The sequence below is a fragment of the Eptesicus fuscus genome, chromosome 6 (assembly GCF_027574615.1).
Source record: "Eptesicus fuscus isolate TK198812 chromosome 6, DD_ASM_mEF_20220401, whole genome shotgun sequence".
NCBI classification, from domain to species: domain Eukaryota; kingdom Metazoa; phylum Chordata; class Mammalia; order Chiroptera; family Vespertilionidae; genus Eptesicus; species Eptesicus fuscus.
Genome location: NC_072478.1, coordinates 83281180 through 83290813, shown reverse-complemented (window position 1 = coordinate 83290813; position 9634 = coordinate 83281180).

Sequence of the window (9634 nt, the reverse complement as noted above, 5' to 3'; positions counted from 1 at the left end):
TGACTGCACTGGTTGGTGAGTAGAGCCAATGTTTCATTTTTCTATCATCACCTTATATTTACTTGTAAGGCAGCAGGATGACATACAAGAAAGAACATAGAGCTAGCAGACAAGAGAACTTAATGATGAAAAAGCACTGGGCTTTGGAGTCAACCAGACAGATTTGTATCCAGATTCTTCCAATTTATCTCTGGGCTCATTTAGGCCCCAGGGCTCCACTTCTCTGTCAGTAAATTGGATAATGATAGTATCTAACTACCAAGTTATGAAAAGAGATAATACATAAAAATGTAATTTCACACAGTGCATGACACATAAAGAATACTCATAACTGATAGCTCCTAATTTTAGTAGACTTAACTATATCATTAACCTACAATGTAATATTTTCTGGTTGATAACAATAGCAAACTAATGAATTCTTATTTTGAGTCAGAGTCTACACTAAAATTTTAATCTGAACTAAATTAATATAAAATTAAAATTTCAATATACACACAATTGCTCTTCTTAATGTTTAGATGAAGAAAACCAAGGTTCATAGAGGTTAGTAATTGACCCCAGATGACAGATAAGGTGTAATTTACACCAAAATTGAATCTAGGCTTCATGTCAAAACACATACATTCACCCCCACACTCCCCACTTACTAAAATTGAAAGAAAAGAATGCAGAAGGATGTGATTCCTGCCTATAAGATACTCAAGGAAAAAAAAGGGAACTGAAATTTCTTGAATGTCTATTCTGCATGTATTTAACACTGTGCTAATTGTTTGATATGTGCATTCCATTTAATTCTCACTAAAATACTGATTTCACTTATTTTCAGTTATCAGATGGGTCATAAGGGAGTTCCATTTCACTTTTCTCTCTCCCTCCAATATATGGCCAGGGCTCACTGTTGTCAAACCCAATAGGAAGCTGGAATGCAGGAGAGCTTGTTGATGACATCTACACAGGTCAGCCTTGGCCTTGAAGGCATGAGGCAGGGGGAAGGAGAGAGAATAAACCTGGAGTTTCTCAGAAGTATGCCCTTCACAAACTTTTTAAGTAAAACTATGTTTATAATGTAAGTGCAATGCAAAATCCTATGCTTCCAAGGAGGCCATTCTCTGCCCATCTGTCTGGCTGCAGCACTATTGGTAGTTCCAACATTCAAAACAAAGATTTCAACTAAATACTTGCTTAGTCAAGTTTCATATTACAGTGGCCTACAAATATAACTGGCATTCTTTCTTCTTACTGTATTCTTCTCTGTCTTATCTCATTTAGTCACCACCTTAGCAATTTACCCCTTATATATTTTTTCTTGATATTTTACAGATGAAGAAACGGTACCAGAGGAGAGTTACAGGAAACCACAGAGAGCCTGCGTGACCTGGAAAGGCCGCTCGCCCTGACATTGGGGCCAGGAACCTACTCCAGGGCTTCAGACCCCAAAGGAGCAGGGCCCTTGGTACTGCACCATCATCAACAATTTCAGGGCGGCTGCCTCAATGAGGAAGGAAACTATCCTAGGCCTGTGTGAGCTGATTTTACTCTTTTTAAAATTTTACTTTTCAATTATGATTTACATTCAATATTATTTTGTTTTAGTTTCAGGCATTATGGTCACTCATACACTCATACAAAGCGCTTCCCCACACCACTGATATTTCTATGATTGAACCCCAACTCTCAAGTAAACCACAGAGCACTCACCCTGCTCTAATAGAGACAACACTGATACCCACTATGCCATACCTTTCCAAGCAGAATGGATGTCTTTAGTTTGAAGAACTGGCTGTTCTGGGAGATGAATGGTAAATAAAGGTGAAGAGATTGGTGCTAATTAAATTCTGAAAAATAGGTTAAATTTGCCTTAACTTGAACAAATAACAGATATTTTTTATCCTGATTTATTACAAAAGGCCCGTCATCCAAATAAATAATAGATGATAATGATGGGGCACTTTGACGATTACCTTCTCAAGTTTGCAAGATTAGGGTCGTCATGATAATAAATATTACAAATAAGCCTAGGGAAGGAAAATATAAATATAAAGATTGAAAATTAAGGAAATTAAAACTCCGTATTAAGCAACATAAAACACTGGAGTCTCTTTCCCCCCAGATAAGCTAACGTAATTGTGTAACATGAAAATTGGAGCAGGATATAATGTGCAATTATTAGGTAATAAGAGGAAAATGACTAATTCTGTGTGTGTGGGTATGTGTGTGTGTGTTGGGGGTGGACAAATAAAATTAAGGCTTACAGACAAAAAAGTTAATTATAAGTAATTATCTTCAGGTTAAAGTAATTTTTAAGTAATATGAAACATATTTAAATAATATGAAAAATTAGCATACCACAACAATAAGGTATTCTAGCAAGGGGTCCTACGGAATAACCTGAAAATAAGAACCAGGAAGCTTAGTAACAAGTATGTCAAAGAGATAAGGTTAATGGTGATTCTACTACTGGCTTCAAGGCAAAAATGTCTGTTTTGTATTTCTGTGTCATTGGGAGCAGTTTCTGTTAGGACAGGATAAAACACCAGCAGCGTGCTCACGATTCCCTTCGCTGCTTAGGCATTTATTTCAGGACAGACTTGGTTCATAGAACCCTTGTTTTCATTATCCTTGGTTAAACACGGCCACTAAAGAAGTTTTCTCTATTTTTCCTGCTTGCTTAATCCCTTTGTTTCCACCTAGATAAATCTCACATAATTAGCTTGAGCTTTGGAAAATAGTGTTGCCTGCTGCAAATGAAATGAAATTTTGTGCCATGCCGGAGGAAGTTACAACCTGTTGTGGGAGTAGAAATGCTTTATTGGGAGTTCCTTGCCGGTGGCTACATATGAATTGAAGAGAGAACAGAGGAAATTATTCAGTTCTGAAAATCCTTCTTCAGCCAAGAAAAATTTTTAAAGGGTAAAATATTTTATTTGCATTCATTTTGTTTGATATCTTACACCTAAAACTATTTTGCCTCTACTGTATGTATGCCAATAAAACTGATTACAAGAAAACGTGTAAAGAATCAGACAAAATATGTAATTCAGCTAAATTTCCTCAGGGCCTACCATGGGGCCTGACACTCATAGATAATTGTTTTATGAAAAGCAAAAGATAATACCAGCTCTCTGAGAGCACTCTATGATCATACTTACATTCTTGCTCATATTCCAACACAGCATTTTTTCATCTTCATTACAGAATTGATCAGTTGTATGGATTTATTGTCCTATGGCATCAATTTAATTTCTGAGCAGAACAGGGGAGAGCAGGGCATGGGTGAATGAGAACCATGTGACAGAAAATGTCTGTAGATGACAAGGAGGAATTACGTAGGAAAAACTTACACAAAAGTGTTTGGGATCTAAACTCACTGCATAGGCAAAAATCATCTGCGGTCAATTTTATCTCTAAAAATTTCTAAAACTTCTCCAACAATACATATAGAAGGTTGACTATATTCAATCCTGTAGAATCGCATGTGCATAAAATATATAGATGAACATACAAAATATGATAATGTGTACACATGAAAGAATCATTTTATATTTTCATACCACAAGACAGGCATGAATGCATATGGATTCATCTATGTTAAACACTTATATGATGAGACTCTATTTACGACATGGCTTCTGAAAACTCAAAATACTTATATTTAATGCACTCCCATTTGAAAATGCTAGTGTTCCCTGTAAAATATCTCTTGTGGGGGGAGACAACCATTTGCTGAAAACGTGCTTCATTCGTGACTCACTGGGTAGTAGGAGTTTTGCCACCTGCTATGGAATTAAAATGGTGTTCGGGCCTCCAATGTGGGGAAGGTGATGGATGTATGGGTGGAAGACTAATGTGCTTTGTGAGACCTGGATGTCAAAGAGTTTGAATCTAGAATCGTTAAGTCCTGAGGGTTGTAAGCTTTGACATTGATATTGTTCCACACTCAAAGTGTGTACTCAATTTCAAAAAACATTACTACTAAGGTATAATTTGATTTTTTTCCCAACCTCTTTCAATATCAGCTTGTTTACTGAAAATTACTGGAAGCTACAAAGTGCCATCTGTTTCCTTATCAACTTTCTCCCCCACAGCTACAGGCAAATATGGTTGCGTTTTTATTCTTGAGGTTGCTTAGGAACAATGTGGTTGCATTCACAGGTCCAGTGTGATTGAGTCTCTGGTAATGGGCCTGGTGAAAGTATAAAAAAACACACAACAAAAACAAAAAAAAAAACTTGCCTGAATTCTGAAAATCAACTTTCATCCAGAAACACATTCGTGAGCAAACTGCCCACGGCAGCATCTCACACACAGACCCACACATTAAGAATGATGTCTTCTCGGGTCTCTGTCATCAATAGCTATGCGACCTACTGGGGCATTTTCATGTCAGTTGGGAAATGTAGCAGTGGGATCCCTTTGCAGGTGATTTTTAATAATATATTTTTATTGATTTCAGAGAGGAAGGGAGAGGAAGAGAGAGATAGAAACATCAATGACGAGAGAGAATCATGGATCAGCTGCCTCATGCACACCCCCTCTTGGGGATTGGCCTGCAACCTGGGCATGTGTCCTTGACTGGAATAGACCCTGGGACCCTTCAGGTCGCAGGCCAATGCTCTATCTATCCACTGAACCAAACCAGCTAGGGCTGCAGGTGATTTTTAATAAGTGTTAGTAGTATGCAGTGTGCCCCTTCAGAAGATTGAGCTGACTATAAAGAGTCCCCCACAAAATAGATTTCTTGAGCTGAAAATGATCAGAGCATTGCTCTACCAACCCACCCAGGGAAAGTCAATATTCCAAGTCTATTAGCATCAGTGCAAATGCAGAGAGATGTGAGCACACAGCGCAGAGAATGGCAGAACATATCATAGGAGAAAGGTGACCTCTCTGGGAAAATGTACAAAAAGCAGGAAAAAAACCCCACAAAAAACAAAATAACAAAATACTATGAGCCCCACAGCTGTGTTTATTCAGAGAAAAATACCAGTTTGAAAAAAGGTCAATCCAATGGCCTTTCTGTCCATTATTTTCCCAAATTGGTGATCAGACCAACCTATTTCATTTAAAATAGCCAAGCAAATCTCTCACAGCTTCTCAAATAGAAAATAGTTCATGCATAGTTTTTAAAGTATTATGCTGGCCTTACATTGACATGAACACTATTCTAAATATCTGGCACAAAAGTGAAGTATCAGCAGGATATTTCATTTATTCTGAACAATTGGATACATTAGGCTGCGTGCTAAAATTGTGACTCAGAGATAACACTCCTGCTAACCAGTGATGTCCTTTAAAATGCCAGCTCTCTATAGTTCAGGCATACTTCCCCCATACCCTAAATCTTTGGCAATATCGGACTTTCTATTTGAATGTATTTACTTTTCAAAGCCACTGTGAACGTCTACTATATGCCAGACACTATACAAGACACTTTATGTAAGTTGAATTGTCCTGATGGGTCCATGGCACAGTTCTTAATATTTTTTCTAATTGCAAATGGGGAAACTGACACTCTAGAGCTTAACAGTTTTCTTCACATTTGATTATGAAATAGATGGTTTTTCCATTACATTATAGAAAATCCATTTATCAAGATACTATTTTTTTCTTTTTAACTTCAAAAGTACTTCAGTGTTTAATTTGCTGGTGTACGTGTTTAAGAAATTCTGATTTTAAGAAATTCAGGGGGAAATGAGATAAATCATTTGCATTAGTTTTAAAGTTATAGAAAATAGGTGTAGTATTTTAATCATGTAAATGTAGTTATACTGCATTATAGGCATAGTGAAATTATGTGAGTTTCCTTCTGTTACTATGTGAAATTAGTTTATGTTGCTACTAGAGGCCCGGTGCACAAAATTCGTGCACGGGGGTGTGTGTCCCTCAGCCCAGCCTGCACCCTCTCCAATATGGGACTCCTCGAGGGATGTCTGACTGCCTGTTTAGGCCCGATCCCGGTAGGATCAGGCCTAAATGGTCAGTCGGACATCCCTCTCACAATACAGGACTGCTGGCTCCCAACTGCTCACCTGCCTGCCTTCCTGATTGCCCCTAACCGCTTCTGCCTGCCAGCCTGATCACCCCTAACCACTCCCATGCCAGCCTGATGCCTAACTGCTCCCCTGTCAGCCTGTTTGCCCCTAACTGCCCTCCTCTGCCAGCCTGGTCCCTCCCATCTGCCCTCCCCTGCTGGCCATCTTGTGGTGGCCATCTTGTGTTCACATGGGGGCAGCCCTCTTTGACCACATGGGGGCAGCCATCTTGTGTGTTGGAGTGATGGTCAATTTGCATATTACTCTTTTATTAGATAGGATACTATTAGTAAAGTTATTTAATTAAAAAAAGATAAATTATTTTTATTTTGCTTTTTAAAATTTAACACATGCATTTTGTATTTTAAGCTCTGAATCAAGAATTTCTGTTTGGACATAATTTTTTCTCATTAGTACATTTCTAAATAGAACTTTAACATATATACACAAACTTTACATATACCTATTTTAATAGATATTTCTATACATATTCAATTTACTTCCTACTTGTTTGTTTCAATATAAAAAGACTCAAGACACTTGCTCTAGTCAGTTTGACTCAGTGGATAGAGCATCAGCCTGAGAACCTAAGGGTCCCAAGTTCAATTCCAGTCAAGGGCACATGCCCAGGTTGCGGCCTCGTTCCCCAGTATGGGGCATTCAGGAGGCAGCCGATCAATGATTCTCTCTCATCATTGATATTTCTATCTGTCTGTCCCCCTCTCCCTTCCTCTCTGAAATCAATAAAAACATATTTATTTTTAAAAAATTAAAAAAAAGATAATTAGTCGCAAATAAATTGTAGTCCCATGCCCTATGCCTTTTAAAGTGTGAAGCTCAGGAATTTCCAGTTGAGTAGTATAAGCAGAATCAGTCGATCAGAGTGGAATACACATCAAAGGGGAAATACACACCCTAAGTGACTACACTTTGGGAGTATTCTAGACATGGGGCAGGTTGCCAAGTGAGGTTGAGACCAGATCACCAGACTCACTGATGACTAATAGAGAGAAACAGCAAGGGGGCCTTTGATTCCAGCCTAACCTTCATTGATGGCTCTAGATGAAGCTATATTATCTACAGGCTATCAAATGCGGGAAGTAGAGGCATAGTTTTCACAAAACAATTGTTTGTATTTGCAGCCAGAATTGCTTAATGTTCATCTCAAAGTTGCCTGTAAAAATAGGGTGCCAGCATACACTGTTAGGAATTCTAGAAAGAATGAATACAAGTTTAATGTTACAATACACTATTTAAAATGCCGACACTGTAGCTGATCTCAACTGCACTGTTCAGATTTATTTTTTCTTTACGCGTCCCTGATGGGGCACAGGTGGCAGGGAGCAGTCGGAGCTTCGGTTGTAGGTACTGTGGTTTGACATGCCAGCATTTGAGCAGCCCTTTATTTTTAATGTTTTAATTGTCTTGTTTAGCCAAGAAACAAAACATGCTTTGTTTTCTTGAGAGGATTTTGTAGCTTTATTTCTGCTGCCCAAATCCCAGATTTGTTAGCAATAGAACAACAGGCTGCTTCTTCTCAATGCATAATTCCCTTCGCAATGACTATTCCCTTCAATAGCCAAAAATCCCCAAAAGGTATGATGCTTGGGCCTTTGTAACACTGTTGTTATGGCCTATAATGTCTGAAGGAATCTGAAAAATAGTTCCTACTAGAAAGAGCCTAATTAAATTGTACTCATCCTTGAGTGATACCAAATGGTAACTCTCCCCACTAAATCATATGTTAATTAGCATTGGCAAAGTTCACATTCGATGATATACGGTGAATCCCCACACCTTGGTCTTTCCTTTAACCTCATTTAATATCCCTCTGTCATTTTTCCCGGCATCTTATTTTAATCTTTCTGCTGGCCCTTGTGTTTGAGGGATCAAAATCCCGTTACCTTGGAGCCCTCCCATTCTTCATACTGGAGCATTTCCAAGACACACAAATTTCTTCCTTGCTAGAAATGATTGCCTTTTTTTTTTTTACTAGAGGCCAGATGCACGAAATTTGTATAAGAGTGGGCCTTCCTTCCCTCGACTGCCAGCACCGGATTCCCTCTGGCACCCGGGACCCGGGCTTCCTCCAGCTGCTGGTAGGCACCTGGGACCCAGGCTTCCCTCACAGCCCTGGCTTGATCTGGAAGGACAGAAGGATGAAGCCAGTCTAATTAGCATATTATGCTTTTATTATCTATTATATAAATAGCCTATTGTCGTCACGACATCATGCTGTAACAACTGATCAGCAGGAGGCTGTGTGCACAGGGTGGGCGTGCGCAGCGAGGTGTGCACAGGTGGGCAGGGACTTGACTCTGGTGGACTTGACTGGATGGGTTTCTGGGTCCCGCCTCCTGTGGTGGAGGTGGCCAGGAGACTCTTTCTGGGTCCCGCCTCCCATGGCGGCGGTGGTGGCAGCACTCTTTCTGGGTCCCGCCAAGCCACAGGACTCTGGGTCCTGGGTCTCGTGTGATTTCGCATGCTGGGTCCCTAGTCTATAATAGTAAAAGGCCAGGTGTCATGACCAGAACAACCAATCGACCAGTCGCTATGAGGTGCCTTAACCACCTTTCGGTCCCTCCCCCCAGCCCATAGGCTCCCATCGCTGGATGGTCAACGGGTTACTATGGGAACTGGGTTGGGTGGCAGCAGAGTGAGACTGGGGACTGGACCCGTATGGAAGCGGCAGCGTCATGGAGGGTCATGGGGTGCCTGCAGCATCGCGGAGCATCCTGGGGCATCCCGGGGCGGCGGCAAGCAGTGTTGCAGAGCGGCGGACATGGCTCTGATCGCAGGCTAGGCCTAGGGACCCTACATGTGCACAATTTCATGCGCTGGGCCTCTAGTTATAGATAATAAATAAGCCACTCCTTTACAGAAGGAAGAAGGGTCAAGTATTAAGGAGGACTAGGGACAGAGATTTTTGTCCTACTTCATTTGTCCTAACCCTTAGAGTTGTGTCACTATGAAGAGTATGATGTCAGGTGGCAGGGAGACTCCCTAGTCTGTGGTCCAGAAATGGAATCTTTGGATGCAGCAAGGAATCGATGTGTGACCCCTAGTAGCTGTGAGCTGAATCAAAACCAAATAAGTCATGGTTCACAGATAGTCATTCTGTTATGCATTCATTTATTCATTATATCATATATTCACTCAACAGATATTTACCAAGTACCTACAGTCGGCAAGACAATGAGCCAAGTGCAAGAGAAATAATAATGAACAAGAACAAACAAAAAGTAAAAAGCTAAACAACCTGAAAAATCAACCACTTTTCTTGGATCCATCAGAAAAGTGAAGTCACAGGGCAAAGTGCTTCCCTACAAATTGGAGAGACAGACAGACACAAATGACCTGGGGTAAGACAACATCCTATATAATAAAAGCCTACTGTGCTAAGTGTCAGACTGTTCGACCAGTCACTATGATGTTCACTGACCACTAGGGGCAGATGCTCCAATCGGTAGGTTAGCTTGCTGCTGGGGTCTGGTGGATCAGGATTGGGCAAGATGGGCCGGACACACCCTGGAGCTTTCCTGTGGCCCCTCCGACCCTGATCATGCACTGGTGGGGTCCCTCAGCCTGGTCTGCACCCT